The following is an 18,821-nucleotide window of genomic DNA, read 5'->3' on the forward strand; positions in this document are numbered from 1 at the left end:
CTGATTTACTTTGTGAGGTGAATTTAAGTCAATGACCAAAACTTCACACAGAAATGAAAGACAAAAAGCCATAAACAAATGAAGAACGTGTGCAGGTAGAAAAGCCAAGTATGAAATAAATGAAGTCCACAAGTTTTCAGTCTTACATCCTCACTGTCTGCAACATGTCCACCTACCTGCTTGATTCTGTAAGGAAAATTTACATAAAAAGTAGTTTCATGGAATCTAGTATTTTCCCAACAGCAGTTGCCAGAAGCTTATTGAAGAGTTTCAAGCAGACCATATGTACAGTAATCTCCCTCTGATATCGGTTTTTCTGGCACTTAGCAGTTTAAGACACTTCCTGAGACAGGGATCACACCATCTCCTTGCTGCTGATAGCCACCGAAGAACATACCCTCCAGGCATCTGCATTATGTTTGGACTCATATGTATTTGGACTCCCCAGTGTTCCATGTCAATGTCTTCCCTGACAGTCACATTTTACATGAAGACAAAATATAGGATTCATAGCTTTTCAAATGTGCCGTCTGATCATTATAAGGCCCCTCAGTCATGCACTGTGGTTTAAAGTGCAATGTGATACCGTTTTTGAAGACAAATCATAGATTCAGGGCAATGCTTATAGGTACTTTTGTAAAGCAGATAATTGCATTGTACCTTCACTTCTTAGTAAAAAGCTTCTGAGTAATAATTACTTACCTTATTGAAACACCATAAGACGTACTGAGTAATAAGGAAGGTGGCTAAATATACTTATTTTTATGCTGAGGAACATTTTATAATTAAATGAAGGTTGAACATATTTGTGAAACTCATTGATGCCCTTGTGGTAGTGGAGATGGCATAGTATATGTGATAATTAGCACGGCATTGGCATTGGCATGGTAGCATTGTACAAAATATGAACAATGAACTTGAGCAAGTCTCATGAGGAGAAAATAAATTTTAAAATATCAAACAACATGAATGGGGTTAGCACAATGTTTAAAAGCTTTTGTGTTTCATAATTTTTGAGGTGTAGTGCCTGTAAGCAGAGTTTGTTTTCTAAGAGCCTGGTTACTGAACTCTAGCTAGGCATGAATTGAGCATGCAATATGTTGATGTGAGCCCATAAGTGACACACAGTCTTCAGACTTCAGATGCTTCTCTAAAATCCTGTGTAAGATGGATCACTTGCTCTCAGATCTTTCAGATTCACTTAAGCAAAGATGTTTGGCCACGTTTAATTTGCTAAAGTAATTTCTAGATGAGTAGTTTTCTCCAATTGTCCATTAACATTAAGTGAGATTAAGGGAGCTATTAAATACTGATTCTTTTACTCAGGAGATCTCTATGACTAGACAGCTTTCCTGTTGATATTTATGAGAACTCTTCTGATATACTTATACCTCATATGCTAAATATTTTAAATTCCTCCAAAGAGACAAAGCAGGTGGCTTTGTACTCATTACAAGGAAATCTCATTTTGCTGCCCAAATTAGCTGTGGAACCAAAACAACATAAAATGTATGCCTATCTCCCTGATACATGTTGACAGACCCCTCTTGCCAAAAATACATCAATTTAAATCCAAAATATTATAACTAGTTGTGTTCATACGGCTTTTATTTACAGTGGGGAATTCTTTGCAATGATATATGACAAGCTATCAGACTATGATTTGTGATGGGTGAACTTCGAAAATATAGTTTAGTAAGGCAACTAAAACACTGCTTGTTTATCCAGACTTTGCTAAACCTTTTTAATCAGAACATCTGATAAGATCTGGCATTCTCCTGAGATGTTTAGTACTTGCAAATTCTGGCTGAGCTGTGCATGGGAAATATTAAAGAGGTTTCTTTAGTGTAGGTGAGGTAGACTTGGGTGAAAGAAATGCAGGGTGGTGCCCAATTTATGACACTTGTGTTATATATGACATGTCTAAATCTTTTCAAAGACCACTGGAAAACAAATAATCATAATAATTTGTTTGAACACAAAGAGCTCAGAATCCTGACAAAATTATTAAAAATATCTTGCAGCCTATAGGCATTTTGGAAGATCCCTGCAGACTGATCTTAGTTAATTACCTTACAATATTTACTTCTACCTGCAATTCACTACTTTTATATGACTATGTAACTAAAAATATATTTACATTTTTTCTTTTTAAAAATTTTCTTTGCACCTACCTTTATGGTAAATGTGACTGCTGTGTAAAGCACTTGATTTTTCAGCCCCGTGATTCTGACATCTTGAGTGAGGGGACTGCAAGGGAGCAGAAGGAAAGGTAAGAAGGAGGCTGATAAGTACATGCACATCCCAAAGAGGAGATGAAGAGGCAGTGCACACAAGCAACTGGGTGTTTGTCCTGTTATAGCCAGAGGATGCAACCTGTGGTATGGGAGATGCCAAGAGCAGACAGAGCCATCTGAGGGGCCAGAAAGCAGACAGACGTTCCTTCTTCTCCCCAAAATAGTGGCAGATATCTGGTGCATGAGATAAATGGATCAGAGATGTTCCTGCTGTTAGGCCATATCAACAACTGTGGTTGAAAGAAGGGGACACACTGTATGGGGCAGCTCCACATTGCAGAGGTGGTAGTCAGGCAGCTGCTGCTGCTTGGGAGCACAGCTTTGCACAGACACTCTTCCCAAATCTATCCTGACACACAGTGTCTTGGCAGTCCAGAAAAGTCATCTTTTGCGTGTGGCTTACCAAGGTGATTTGCTACTAAGACTTTTTTTCAGAAAGCACAGTGAGAGGCACTGCACCACCTTGCTCATTCTCTGCCTGGGAGTAGGACTGGATAGGCAGGTGCTGGGGTGGGTCACTGAGAATCCTGTTCCACCCAACTCCAATGAAGAACTTCCCTGTGTGCAGGAGCCCCTTTTCCTTCATTTTGCTGTTCTACTTGTCTGAAGAGGGTATGCAGCTTTCCAAGAAGGAAAGTAGAAAATGAGATTTTGACAGCAAACCTGGGAACTTAAAATTGTTATGAGTAGTTGATCCTGGGTTATTAAACATTAATCACTGTCTGATATCAAATAGTTGTTCCCAGTCTTAAAAAAATAGACCTCCTCCCCATTTCTGTGTTGAATTTTTATGAGAACTGCAGACTTTTTTCTTCTTTTCTGTGTATCAGCTGTAAGTATTTGATTTTTTTTTTATTCTAGAACATATTTCCTGAGTAACTGTCAGTTTGGGGTATTAACATACTGGTGATGTTTCTCACCTGTGGCCATCAAATCACCAATACAAAGATCTGTCTGCTGATGTTATATAAACATAAATACATTTATTCTCACTTCTTTTGATATTTCAGGCTCATTTGGATCTCAGAACTGGAAACAAATCTCACTGATTAGTCTTTTACTTTCTCCTATAACAAAATGATTTTTTCTTTCACAACTGATGCTATTAAGTGATCCATCAGTATTCAGTTTATCTTATCATTCTCACTTGTATTGATTGTAAATATGTAGCTAAAATAGCAATAGCAGTTATTCATAAAAACAAAAGGGAAATGATGTTTATCTCCCATAAAAATTCCGAGATGTTAAGAAAAAAAACTTTTCAAAATGTTTCTATGAAAAATGGGAACAAATCATACCAGAGCAAGTACATTTTGAATAGTCCAGGTGATTTGTAAGGAGACCTATGGCTGAGTTATTCAGATAAACAGTTCAAAATATCGATGAAAATTCAGCTCTAGAGAATGCAGCAAGAACAGTGAAAATCTCAGAGCTACGGTCTCTCATGCTTCGTAGTGAAAGGGAGAGGAATAGGCGCTCTGAGGTCACTGCTCATCTGACCTGCTTCAGACACTATTTGGAAAGAAATACAGTGCCTGCTTATTTCTATTGACTATAACAGGAGCCTGGAGTAACTAACTGACACGTCGACATCTCGATTATTTTTATTTGGTCAGGTAAACCTTCACCATTAGAAATGCTTTAGCTAAATGTTAGTTGTTCAGGATAAAAAGTGCTCTCTCACACTTCAGAAGTGTTAGAAAATACAAGACCATAATTATTCATCTAAAACCTGCTGATTTCTGTAACATAATGCTTTGATTACTGTGGAATTTGAATGATCTATACATGTTGTCTTTTCATGTTCAACTTGAATTCATTAAGATTAGTTCTGTGAGTTATGTTTGTTACTGGTGTGTAAGAAGGAAGCTGTGGAAAGATTTGATCTTTAAAAACAGCTCTTCTTCAGATGTGTATTGACCAACTTCTGTTGACTGCTGTAAAGCTACAGGAATTGACATTCCTTTTCTGTTGGCTCAGACAAGAAATGCATATCGTGAATTGCTATGAAAATTAAGTAAGAAACTTCAGTATTGCTGATCATTTTTTTTTTTTTTTTTTCTGGAGAAAATAATGGTTCAAAATTAAATAATTGAACTATTATAGTAATTTTACAAAAAAAAAAAAAACCTGATATTTATCATTCTATGAGATTAACTACTTTCCCATACATAATAATGGTACCAATAGTAAGGGAGTGAACTTTCAGAATATCTAAGCTCAATTCTATAAACACTTACGCACATCAAACTTGATTGTTCTTGCTGACAGAATTATATAATGAGTAGATGAAAGGAATGCAGTGGAGGTCATGTGTTTGGAATTCAGTGCAGCATATGTTCTTCTGCCTCATGACATATTACATCAAAAAGTTATTTGCAGTTTGACTATAAAAAAAATCATAGTATATATGAATCAGATACTGTTCCTTTAAGTAGGCTTTACCCTTCCTCATGGGATCCTCTCTTTTCTTTTGTTTGTGTTTGTGCATTTGCACAAATTATTAAGTGTGGTTTCTGGACTTTAGATATCAGACTTTGATATATTCCTAATATTATACTCATCAGACAGCAAGGATTCTTATTATCTAAAAAGATTTATGAGACTTGCAGGACTCCCAAAGATCCAGTCACTATGCAAATCAAAAGTGCCAATATTGTCAGCTGTTGTGCAAATTCCAGGATCATGTGGGAAAAGGGATATTTCAGAATCTGCTTCAAAAGACCTGTAAGTGCTTCTTTCAGTCTTGAAAATGGCTAGATCTTCAGAATTTTAAATATATTTTAAAAATATTCAATGTGAAAATTTTATATTTTTCTACCCCATTGGAAATTAAAAAAAAATGTTAGTGATGCCAAATGCATTGGTTGCTTTTTTCTTATTTTCTTTTCTTCAATTTATTTAGATTTCTTTGAAAATTCCGTTGAAAAGTCAGAGAGTTTAAAATGCAACACTATGAATTTTATAGAAATTAATTCAAGTAAAAATTTTAAATCAATTTTCAACCCTATTTCAATAATATTTTTGCGGTTTGAGTTTGTTTACAGCCTATGAGTTCAGATGTTGTTCAGATGTCTGTAGCTGAACAGAAGAGCACAATCATAATCTTACTGGGTCAGACCAAGTTCCACTAAGCCCACAATCCTTATCAACTTATATCCTGTAACAAAACTGATATATCATTGTGGTTTTTCAAAATATCCTCTCATCTTTCCTTAGTAATTTATGGCTCTGGGACTTCCTTAACCAGAGGTAATGTCTTCGTATTCATAAGCATATGTCTAACTTTCATCACAGTGTTAACATAGATAGAAATCTATGGAGATCACTAATTATGTAGTGAAAGTTTAAAGAATAAGGATCTTATTTTTCAGTTTCCTTTGACTACATCAGGAAATTCAGATAATAATGTCTAAAAATCATCTACTAATTTTTTAAAAGAGCTAGCATTTGTTTTCATCTGGGCAAATATTTCTATTGTCCTGTGTAGTTATCTCCACGTCATGAAAAGTTTTTTTCTGAGGAGAAAGTGAATATGAAAGCCCTCTATATAATAAGATGTCACTGCTTTCAGTTGTCTATCAGCTGACAGCTTGATATTGCTATTGGTCACAGCTCTTTTTTGTTTTTAATTATCACATAGATATCTTACTCAGGAATTGTAACACTTTTTTTTTTTTTTTTTAAATCCTGAGGCACAATAAATACTGAGAAAAAAATTCTCTTATGCCAAAAATCAAACAAGCAAATGTAGAATTTGATTAAAACCTTTGTAAGTGTCAGGTAAATTGTAGGGCCCTTTCAGATTTTTATTAGATACTGGACTCTTTTGTCAGCTGGTATAAATCGGTCAGTTTCAATTTATGTTAATAAAACTAGTTTGACTTGTACTAGTTAAGGAACTGGCTTTTTCAGCTCCAGCATATGTATATTAAGTATCTATGTTTAGTCAATAAAAAAATTCTCTATGAAAAATTCTGAAGGTATGATAGGAACTAGATGTCAGGGAGTTGTGTTATATAGTGTTTTTAGAATTCAAGGTCAAAGGTGTATACACTGTTCAAATCATGGTGACTGAATATCCAGACATTTCCTTCAGCATAGGTGAATAGAAATATAAAAAAATAGGATTTTTTTGTAAAAAAATAAATATATTTGAAACTGTCCAACCACCAATACACTGATTGCCTACCTGAACTGTCACAATGAAGTGATAGCTCACTGCATTTGAAGTGAAGATGTCACATAAAAACATCATTCAAATGTCTAATCCTGTCATCACTAACAGTGAAGCGACCAAGGTCTAAATGGATCACAGAAGCTAAACTGCTCATCTTTGGAATCTGTTCTTCCATGCCAGAGTTCAAATGCATTGGTTTCATGAATGTCGATAATCTGAGAGACGTTTATTTATGTTTATTTAGCTATTTATCTTCATCACACTTGACTGCTGTCTTTTAACTCTTAGGGTCTTGTCCTGTGCATTCAGTAGAGGGAACGGGCGGCCCTCTTAAAAGCCATTTATCACAACTGCCTAGGGAGTGATCAGTTGTTATGACAGGTTGAATCTCCTTCTAGTGGATTTTATGACAGGTTGAATCTCCTTTTAGTGGATTTTGGAGTTCTCCTTGACTACAGAAGGAGTCTAGATGCTGAGCTTGCACACCCATTTTTTTGTACAAGAGGTGGTTAACACCTGGACATAGAGGGCTGTTTCTAGGCAGGACTTAACATAGTGATGGACAGAATACATTTTCTTACCACTAGGACATTATGACCACACAACCATCTTGGGTAGGAGTAGTCACTGCCACCCTTTTGGAAATCAGCCACAATGCACAAGCAAAAGTCAGTGAGCAAAGGACATTTTGACTGAGCTTTACCAGTAGCATATCCAGAAGGGCAGAATTTGGATCAAGGTTCAGTTCACAGACTTGAGAGCATATTCTGTATCAGACCATGAAAAACAGACCCTTGGGGAAAAACAGCGCAATCCCAGTCTCTGGCACTGCTAGTTCCACAGTTCTACATTCCTGGCTGGACGGGTTATTAAACTAGACAATCTCTGACCCTCAAATAGTTTTGATGCCATTGCTTACTACAATGAATGGAACTGACACATTTCTATTTCACTGGCATAAAAAAGAAAGGAAAAAATGGTAGATCTTTTTTTTTAAGAGATGTCTGTATTTGGAAATAAAAAGATACAGTGATTGCACTGTGGGAAGAGGGAGAGCAGTTCATTAGAAACAGTTGTTATGAGGAGCATGTGAAAATTTTTTAATGCTGTTTTCTTCTCCTGGGCAAAAGGATCTACTAGCACCTCCCATGACCTCCCCCCTTCTCCGTCAGCAGCATTCCAAATGGGCTTAATGTTTATATGGATGGTAATAGTTTATTGCTAGATTCTAAATATGTTACATAAAACATATGTTCTGATTTTCAGTTGATCATGCTGTACCAGAGGGGAGGAAATGCAATTAAAATAAAAATGACACACTAACTGGTATTTCTGAAGGCAGTTTTTAGAATTTAAATTGTGACCTCAATGTAGACCATAAATATAAAATTCATATGTGCTCTGCTTCCTGCATATAATTACCTATCACAAGGTTCATAGTTTAAATGAAATTCTTTATGAAGCAAGAAATAGTATAATAGTGTTTTCTGGCTTAGTGCCCTACAGGATACATCAAGCAAAGATACTTTTTCTTGTCTTAAAGATAAATAAATACATGTGGAACATATGCACTTTTGATGCTATAATCCTATCAGAATATGTTTGTTTTTATTAAATTATCCTCATTGAAAGCTTCCTTTTCTCAGTGCATTCAGGGGTGACACTACATTCCACATGAATTTAATACTTATGTGAGCAGTTTGAAGAATCTTTCAGATTCTTTTCTTTCTCCCTGTTTATAAATAGTTGTAGTCTTCAGTCTGCCTGTTGGCAATGCTTCCTCTCCTCTTGACATGAAGCCTGAACAAACAAGATTTGAGTAGATGAACCGTGCAAGGGTTGAGGGTGGACAGGGAAGAGGGATTAATCCTGCCAGACTGTAGGTGGGCAACATAATTTTGCCTAATGCAACCTTTGGGCTCATTTAATTGCCCTGTCCCACTATACAAGAGATTCTAAGCATGGCATGTTCACAGGTATGGATTCCTCTCTCCATCGCGAAGGCTGTTCATGTCTGTTCATGTCTGCACATCTGTGGCTTTGCATCTTTGAAAGTCATCTTTGGGGACATTTTATTGCTTTACTCCTAGTGCAGAATCTCATAGAGGTCCATGTACCAGCTAATATCACCTTTGAGATTTAAAAACTATGGCTGAGCTTCAAGTTTATCTTTCTCTTTGTTTAGACAAAAGGGTTAAGATTATCAATGTGGTTGTTTGTTCACATCAATCACTTTTTTTTCGATGAGCTCTTCTACCTTTTCACACTTCAAGACTTCCCACAAGGTATCACATCACTGATGGACAAGTGACATAAATGTCCTTGTTGATCTTGGTCACTAAGTAAGCTCATTTTTTGTTATATTATTTACTCTTGCTAGATCGGTCCTTGCTGCCAAGTTTCTAAAAATTCTCTTACTTGAGCACAGGGAAGTGCTTTGGTGGCTCCTACGATCTTCATTATAAAAGTAGAGAACTTGAATTTAAAATATTTACAGGTCATAAGGGATTTTTCTTTTAAATAATTTTTTTTTGCATTCTGTCATATCTTGCTGTTTAAATTGTGTTCTCACTGTATGAAAGAACATATTGGGAAAAAATGCATGTTGAAAAAAATATTTTCTCTACGTATTTTTCATGAGAGTTTTTCTTTAAAAATCTTTAAATGTGTATGAAGAAAGCTGTAGCTATTTTTTATAAGAATACTGATTTGAATAGATGCATATTACTACATTATTAAAGGCATTAAAGAATCAGCAAAACAATAATGTCTGGTAAGCAACAAAATCCTGGAACTATTAAATACTGCTTGTGATCTCATAATGATTATGAAGTTCCACACATATATTTTGATTAAAAATCCATTCAGTTACAGTAGCACCTTATTCAACATAATCTTATTCACATGTATTATGAAGCTATGATGATCTGTTTCATGGTCCATGCTCAAGGATGTCTGTGGCTATTATGTGCACACAATCATGCAAGAAAAATGCAGCAGGTAAAGAGAAACATGTGAAATGTGTGTAGAGATAGCAGTATGCAAAGATGGCAGTGACAAATGTTCTTGTTGCAGTAATCTGATCGGGGCAGAATGATGACAGTAAAAAACCAAACAAACAAACAAACAGGAAGAAAAATGTTTAGGGAGCATGGAAATGCTAGCAGTTCTGCTATCAATAAAACAAATAAAGTTTATGATAGGTTTCAGGGCTCACTTCAGTTGCCTAAATATATTTGTCCAATGCCACTGAAGACCATTGCTATTATAGCCTATGAAGATCTTGTCAATAAAGCCAAAGGAGTCCGAAGGTGTGTTCAGCTTGAAGCAAAGTAGACACCAGTGGAGATCAGCTGTGTAGCTCTCCAGGCCATGGAGGGGATTTGTTAGGTCTTCATTGACTATCATCTTCTTTGACAGGAACTTAGAAATCTTCCTTGTATATAAATGCCTACACCTCGGCATAAAATTCTTGGACTTTTGGTGTTTGGTGGTTTGTGGTTTTTTGTTTGTTTGTTTTTGTTTTCTTGGTTTTGCTTTGTTTTGTTGTTTGGTTGTTTTTTGTTTTTGTTTGTGTTTTTTTGTTTGTTTGTTTACTTTCTTGTCTGTTGGGATTTTTTGAATGAATTAATGAATTAGATACCTGAGGTTGTTTTCTCTAGTATCTAATAAGGTACGGTCCCTTGATCAAATTTACAAGCTCTTCTTTCCATGGTTTTAACATTGTAATATCTTTCTGCTATGTGCATTCAGTTTTCGGACTCATAATTTTTCCTCAAGCAGGGATACTGCTGAGGAATCTCTGTTATCTGAACAGTTATTTTAAGAATGTGTGTAGATACGTAATTTCCTTTAAAATATTACTTCCTGTCAAGGAGGTTGAAACTGAGCAATAGATCTAGGAGTCCCTGGTAGAGTATGTGGGAAGGACAAACAGAGAAATAGTGTGAGAACAGAAAATAGCAAAATGCATTCTCACTTATCTTTTCAGCCTGACAACTCTCACACCGCTGAGATTTAGACATATAAACAGTTTTGTGAGTTAATCTGTCCTTTCTTTTTCCTAAGCAGATTTTGGCAGGCCTGTGTGCATGTAGTGAGAGGGTCTCATCTAATGGATGGTGTTTTCCTCCTCCACTGTCCCAAATTTTGCAACCCTAGCAGGAAAACCTTTTCCCTTTTTTGATGCTTATACTTTTCAGGTGCTGTGGTTGTGGATAATTACTGCACAAGGGTGCAGTAATTTGTTTGGTTCTCTTAATCTGTCCTTGTAAGAGTTATCACCTCTGTGGCCATCTGTGTACATTTTGTAGTTTTTCCTAACTTTCTTCCAGTTTGTCACTAATATGAACAGTGTGTTAGCATTATTTGACTGAGATGCATGTGGCATAATTGTGTTACCTTACCGTATGCATGTGTCCACTTGCAGATCATGTGTTTTTTAGTAACAGCAATGAGATAATACTTGCTTCTTGTTTTCCAGAAAAAAAAAAAAAGAAAAAAGAAAAAAAAAAAAAATGCAGGCACCATCTTGCCCTTGTATGCCAGCATAATGCCTAACAAAGATTGCCAGTCAAAGTTAGAGCATTGTGCATAGATAACTACGCCAAATCAGAGCGTCTTCTGGCCAGAACAATAGCATCAGACCATATATTCCTTACTTTTCCTGTTTTTATTGGTAGCCTTTATCATATTTGAACGGAAGAGCTGTGTTAATCTCCTTCAATGCTGAATGAAATCATGTTGCTTACTACTTATTGAAGAAGTAAATCTTTCTCTTACCTTTGTATCTCTGCTTGATGGATTGTTTAGAGAAATAAAGCTGTTCTCTTCACTAAAATTGGCTTGCCTGAGTCTCAGCTTACTCTTTTCTGTATTAGATATGTGTCTTTTTCTTTCCAAATGCAAGAACTAAAGGAAGGTGCTGCTTCTGTTATACGTCTGCTCTAGGGTCCTTTTAAAGTTTGTATGTGAATTAAGCACATTTGAGTTTAATCAGTCGACAGAAGACATGCCAGATACCCATCATGTCAGACTGTTGCCAGTAGTTTTCATTTCAGCCCTTTAGATAACTGTATAAACCACTCAACTATATAGCAGTGTCTTTTTGCTGTCCGGCTGACATCTTTTTCCTGGATCTTTGTGTTGTTTTCAAGTGTTTGAGTGATGCAAAGTTGCTTACATTTGGGTAACTTCTGTCCGGAGGGTACATTAATAAAGACAAGCATTCTTCATTCAGCAAATGTAATAATGTCTGGAAGACTCCATGTGTTGTGGAGTGATCCCAGGCTTTCCAGCCATGGAGGTATCAGCTGAAAAACCCCTTATTTCCCCCAGGGAGGAAACCTGGGATCCATTTACGTGTTCTTTGTAGTTGATAAAAAGATTACAAATGGCCAGTTAATATTTCAAGATTATTCTAAATTACTGATTAGGATGGTAAATTTCAAAACATTAAAACAAATGAAGACATGCTTTTTAAACATATTTCCTTTAATACTCAGAACTTCTAGGGCAGTTAGTTGTAAAAGGCCAAAGGTCAACCGATTGGTTTCAGTCTGGAAATTTAGATGAGGGAAGTTCTTTAGGGCTCCTGCTTTGGATCAGGAACAATTTGAAAAAGCAACAAGCTTGCACTCTTTTTTTTTTTTTTTTTTTTTTTCTTCCCTGGAAATGGATTAATTTCTTGCTTGAAAAAGTGGCAATAATAATACAGGAGGTCATCACTCCCTACCATGTGGTAATTTGCATCCATAATGTCTTGATTTGTCTCTTCCTATTTCTCAGAAAAGATATAATAGCAGGGTGTTGTACTGAGATTCAGAATCATTAAGACTTCTTTAAAAATATACTAAAGCACATTTACCAGTATGTGATGTAATTTCATCATAAATAAAGAAAAACTAAATGACAGCTGTTGAAAACATTTCTTGCTCCGTTCATTTTATTTTCTTTAATTGTAGGTCTAAAACTTCCAATAACTACAGAGGGATTTCTGTGTAATTCTATAACATAGATATGAAATAAATAGTCTTTGTTAACCCTGATGGTGAATAATATGGAGGTTCTTCCAGTTCATATATGAATCCAAGTTCATATAAGAATAGCTTTCATTCACATAAAGAATCAAAATTTGTCGTGCAACATGTTGTGGTTTTTCAATTTTGAGTTTTTTGTCATTTTGCTAAGCAGTTTAGTGTCTGTTTATGTCATTAAAATGAACACTTTCGATGTGAAAGGGGATCAAGAAGAAAGACCCTGACCATCCTACTTAGATGTTCATTCAGTAAGGAATTAACCTGTCCTCTTTACAGCAATTGCTGACCCTTTCACCTCCTTTATTCTGTTGCCTCTCCAGCCTTCCAGGACAATATTCCGGCTGACAGGGAAATAACACATCATGTTGCTGAAGCTCCTATTTAATTTCTATCTGTTGATCCTGTTGGCAAGTAATATCATCCATCACCACCCTAAATCTAAATTATTTCTAACTAATTGCTCCCTTTATATCTTCTCTTCATCTCACCAGCTCACTGGCAAGGGTCTGTTTGAATTTATTGATGCCCTTTTCTCAGCCACGGGATGGAGGGCAAGCCACGGGCACTAACTTACTTAACCCCCAGCAGCAAGAGCACTTAACACCATGAGAAGCCAAGGTCTTCCTCCTCTCTCCTCCACCCCTCCAAACTCAAACTGAAATGTGGTGATGCAGCTTCTTTGTCCTGAATCTCTACCTGTCTCCTGCGAGGCTTTCAAAGGAGTTTATTATTATTACAGTTCTTGTTGTCAGAGACTGTTCTTCTGTCTCTTCAAGTGCCTCCCACGGTCATTGCTGACTCCAGGGCCCCTTCTTGTCAGTTTTTACATTAATGACATTCCCAGTGTACCTGAAATCTGAAATATTTATGTTTGCAGATGACAATGTTCCTCTGTTTGCTGCTAATGTCTCCTTCTCTCTTTTGAAAAGAAGTATGTGACCAAGTAGCTTAATAATAGGCAGTACCTCTTCCTTTTTACCCCTCTCTCTTGACAGAAATTGGTTATACTCTTTTCCTGCTCACAAATTAGTTGTCCTTTCATGCTGCACAAACTTTACAGTTCTAGAAAAGTAGTTTTTTAGCTTTCTTAATAGGATACAAATGTTTTGTGTCTACAGAGGTGATTTCTGCAGGTCAGAGCTGAGGATGGTTGGCTCAGCAGTACAAGAGGAAACCTGTGCTGCTTTGACTGTCTAACATGTTCGGCTTTTCAGAACGACTATATGTATGTAAGTGCACTTGCAAACATATGCAAATCTGTAAGTCTACCTATGTATACACACAGATGTCTTCCTCACTCCCCCTGGACTGCACTGCAGCATCCAGCCCTTTCCAAGGGTATTGCATTCATCTGGTAGGGGGGCGAGGGGGAGAAGAGAAAGCTTCTTGTCAAATATTATGACTACTTCAAAGGAATGGAGTCCTAATCTATTTAAAATATGAAGTAAATTTGGATAAGACATGTAAATTAATGTTAACTTGGGAAATACTCTGAGTAGACAGCTAAAAGGGGTGGAGATTTTTGGGGAAAATGATTAGAGGGGGGATATGAAAACAGGAATTATTTAGCTAGGAAGAAAGAAGAGATATTTAAACACTAGTTTCCTGTGAAAATAAAAAGATGACCAGGCAAACTGGTGGACAAAACTGTGTCTGTTAAAAATGAAAGAGAGTACAGGATAGCTCAGGGGAATGATAGCTCATCTCGAAGCCACCAGTTCAAATGCAACCCAATTGGCAAGAACAAGGAACCCTTCCCAAAGTCACCAGAGTATTGAACAGAGGCCTGAAGGGAAGTTAACACAGTGCTAGCATTTTCAGAGTTTATTTGATGGCTGCTTCTGGGTAGCTGCAAGGGAACATACACAATAGTCTTATGGTAAATATTGTCAAAAGGATACAACCAAGAAATCAATCTGTGATGCTGAGAGAAGGCTCCTTTTGCTGGTGTGAAAATGAAATAGCCCTAAAGACCATTAAATGGGCAGGGGTGAGACATCTCACAACACCTTCTACTCTGTCATTCCCAAGCCTCTAGACTTCTTGGAGAGGTAAGAAAAAAAATAGGGAAGTGTTAGCTCTATCTGCATGCTGGATTTTTATTTTCTGTGTTGTTGTTTCTTTAAAATGTCTCAAGACCATATGTAAAAGCTGTTAGGCTATTCAGGCTGGAAAGAGCTCATCAAGCAATATGGAAGGTCCACCTGGAAGAGTGCAGTGGTGTGCAGAGATACCCAAGGTATCTTAAACACCATCAGCTGTCTCACCACATGAGTGCAGCAGACTCTCAGTGAATGCATCTTTTCCCAACCTGAGCCTGGACAGAGCACTCTGCTAATGTGAAGACTTCTCTACAGATCTTCTCATCTTCAAAGCTGAGGGTGCAATATTAACTCCAAACTCAGAATTTCAGTCCTTGAACTGCCAAGAAATGAAACATTTGAATGAAAAGAATGAAACAGAACGTCAAAGGAGAGGGGTTGAATGACTCATCCTTAAAGCAGGCTGAAATACAGAGTTTATGTGGCCAGTCCTTCTGCCTCTAGAGAATGGCTTCATCTTCTAAGGCATCAATGCTCTTCCCACAGAGCCATTTCTTGAATGAACTGCTCCTGTGCCTCTGAGGACCTCTTGCCCACGCCAGTTGCTATGCACAGGAAATCGCTAACCAGGCAGATAGAATACCCAGGCTCAGGTGTCCAGGTTGGCAAGTAACTTGCAGCTGTGCATCTTGTTTATGGTGGCAAATCGTTTTGGTAAGACATCCTTTGGTAAGGAGCATACCTCCTTTACAATATGCCAGGTGGCACATGTGTCTCAGGAAGGCAAAGGCAAAGGCAAAGGCAAAGGCAAAGGCAAAGGCAAAGGCAAAGGCAAAGGCAAAGGCAAAGGCGAGGAAAGGGGAGGAGAGGAGAGGAGAGGAGAGGAGAGGAGAGGAGAGGAGAGGAGAGGAGAGGAAAGGGAAAGGAAAGGAAAGGAAAGGAAAGGAAAGGAAAGGAAAGGAAAGGAAAGGAAAGGAAAGGAAAGGAAAGGAAAGGAAAGGAAAGGAAAGGAAAGGAAAGGAAAGGAAAGGAAAGGAAAGGAAAGGAAAGGAAAGGAAAGGAAAGGAAAGGAAAGGAAAGACTCACTAGATTTCTGGTGAACTAGAACTCTAGTGAACTAGAACTCACTTCATCACAGATCTGACCACAGAGGTCAACAAATGCATTTGTGATGTTAAACCGGATTCTTGTACTCATTTTAACTTGGATGGGGAGCCTTACTGCTGCAGTTTAATTATTACTTCTTTGAGGGAGTTGTTACTGATGGGAATTACTTCTCCAAACACACACAGCTCTTTTCTTGGAGAAGCTGGTGGATCTTAAACAATCAGAGAGTGACCTAACAACTAAGTTGTGTGAAAGGTGAGGATCAGACTGTTCCCAGAGAGCAAGATCAGTGTACCCAAAATAATTTTAATTATCCACCCTTCATTGACTAAATTATAGAAATTTTGCTGAATATGGAAGATTGCAGGCATTAGGTTTCCACCAAGCTGAAAGAATTCCCATGTCCAGCCATGTCTCAGAGGTGTTGTTCATATCTAAATATAGAATGAGTCTAATGCAACTGTGAACCTGTGCTATCTTGATGTTTGTAAATCAGACTTCCCAAGCATGACATCTTTTCAAATGTCATGATTTGGGATTACTATAATATGTAAAGAGGAGGAAAGAATTAAGAAAGAAAGAATACAGAGAAATATTCAATAATTCCAGACTTTTGAAATACTTGCAATCTAGAACACAGGAAAAAAAAAAAAAGTACATTTCAACAACAAATATTGCAAACATTGGCTGAAAACCAAAACTTTGTCTAAAAATGGTTCATTTTTACATATAATGTGTACTGCGAGGCCCAGTATATAGCCTTTGAATATATAGCATATAGCCTTGCATATAGCCTTTGAAATTATATCATCCTATGCTATACCCATCAAAAATCTCACCCTATATCCATGTGTCATAATCCTGTATTAGAAAAGATTACTTGGTCAATTTTGTGTAAGAGCACATAAGGAGCATAAACTCAGTAGGTATCTATCTAGACGTAAATCTAACTAATTGCATCCCAGAAGTTCCTTTTTTTACTGGAACTCAAAAGGCCTGCTGAAGGGTAGCTCAGATGTATGTATTTACACTACCATCTAAAATTAGACGAGATGAGTTATATGCTCTGTGTACAACTCCATGACACTAATGGATCTGTGTTTCCACAGAAGAGGCATAGACATTCAAATGTTAGGCAGAATTTGGCATAACTTTTAAAATGTATACACCATCCACTTGTGGATATGAAAATTTCCAGCATAATTTGTCACATTATAGTTTTGAACTTTGTTTGTCCTGCTGACATCTTTTTCAAAAGCTATTGCTATAATTTCCAACAGTCTCTGAAATACCAGCTAGAGAGTGCATAATTATTCCACTGCTTTCTTTCTCTCTTTTCCTAACCTGTTGAAAAGTATTATTTTCAACTACTAAACAGTGATTGAATTTGAGAAAATGCTTTAGTGGTGGATGTAGGGTATACAGCTTTTTAATCACTTGAGGACAGGCAATATTATTGTGCGTTCTCTGTGGAAGAAACTATTAAATAATTTCTAGGCTACCTGCTGCACCTTATCATAATTGTAATTCTTTTTTCCTAAATGTTTGCTTTGAACTAGTTTCAGCCTCTGCTACATAGGTTTTTAATCTTAGTTCTCACCCATACATATTTACCTGAGGCTGTCAAAGAGTAAGCACATTGGTTTATTAGCTGCTCTGCTAACCCAATCAGGTTGATAAATGTAGTCTTCAAAAAGTAACAATAAATCAGAAAGCATTTTGGATAAGATATGACTTTGTCCTGTTCAATCAGATATGTTTAAAATCATTACATTTGAATATATGCACTGTTAGTGATACAAGAAGCAGTGTTTAAAATGAAGGCCAGTGAAGCTTTCAGAGAGCTGACAGGCAACAGGAGATGAGAGCAGCATAAGATTAGGTCCAATATTGCTAGGGTTACAGCATGGTGTAATAAACTGAAAGATAATTTCCCCAAGGAAGAAGGAGCAAGAGAAAACATGACCATAAAATATTCTATGTTGAAAGTTCTGAAATAAATAACCGGGAAATATTGAGAATTCCTTTTCCCACTGAATCTGAGAGAATTGCCTCAATAGGCACAGAATGTTCTGCTTTGATCGCTGCTTCCATTCATGCTGCAAGCCTTTGTGGCAAAGAGACACGTGTAGCACATTTGTGTCTGTATTGGGTAGGCATTTTCTGTATGGAGAAAAGAATGAAGATGCACTCTAGAAATGGTGGTGAGTTAGACAGCATTACATTCCTAGAATGCTAAAAGTCCATCTCAACTCAAGGGTTACCTTATTTGCTCAAGTAGACACAACACTGGAATAATGTCTGTGGTTCTCAGTTTCACTTCCCAGAATAGAATTTATATATATCTGCATAAAGTCTGGACATACTGTGTTCTTTACGTTAGATACACAATAAATCTACCTAACCCTTTGCTCACCTTGCTGTGTCTTTATGCCAATGGCTTTAGAATAACTACCTCCGAACCAGAGATGCTGTGTTGAAGTTAATGCTGTTCACTCAACCAGAAACACCATATTATGCATGAACAGCATCCAGGGCTTTTGTATGGTCTCTATTAAGCCAGGAGCATGACAGCAAACAAGCCTGTCCTGCAGTTGCTGACTTTGTATAATAAAATAGTAAGAAAAAGGGAACTGAGATAAAGAAACAGGAGCAATATGGAAGAGGAATGTAAAAGAGGCTTGGAGAGCCTTCTTGTACTCAGCATAGATAGCTGGCTGGTGACTGCAATGGGTTCAGCTACTATTTGAACCTCTGGGCTGGAAATAAAAAATCTGAGGAAAACAGACCTTTTTTGAGTCAAAACAGTATTCCATTTAAATCTGTAGGCCTGGAAACCTTTAAGATTACAGGATGTAAGATTTTTAAAAAAATAATGTTTTTTTCTACTTTGTAAAATATAATTCTGATAGGCTGGAACACAGTAAGAATTTATGTATTTTCCCTATTATTTTCACACACAACAATTTCCTAAGCTGCTCCAATTGCAAAATACACAGTCAAATTTTTCTAAAGAGTAGGATTTCATGAAGCTTGTGTTCGCAACTCCAAGCAGTGTTAGTCTAATGTAAAGCATGCCTTTTCCAAGATAAAAAACTGAAAGATGTGGCTGTGAGAAGATGAAGAACGTAGTGGCATCTGATTAGCTCAGCAAAAG

This window comes from Nesoenas mayeri, assembly GCF_963082525.1.
Source record: "Nesoenas mayeri genome assembly, chromosome: 1".
NCBI lineage: Eukaryota > Metazoa > Chordata > Aves > Columbiformes > Columbidae > Nesoenas > Nesoenas mayeri.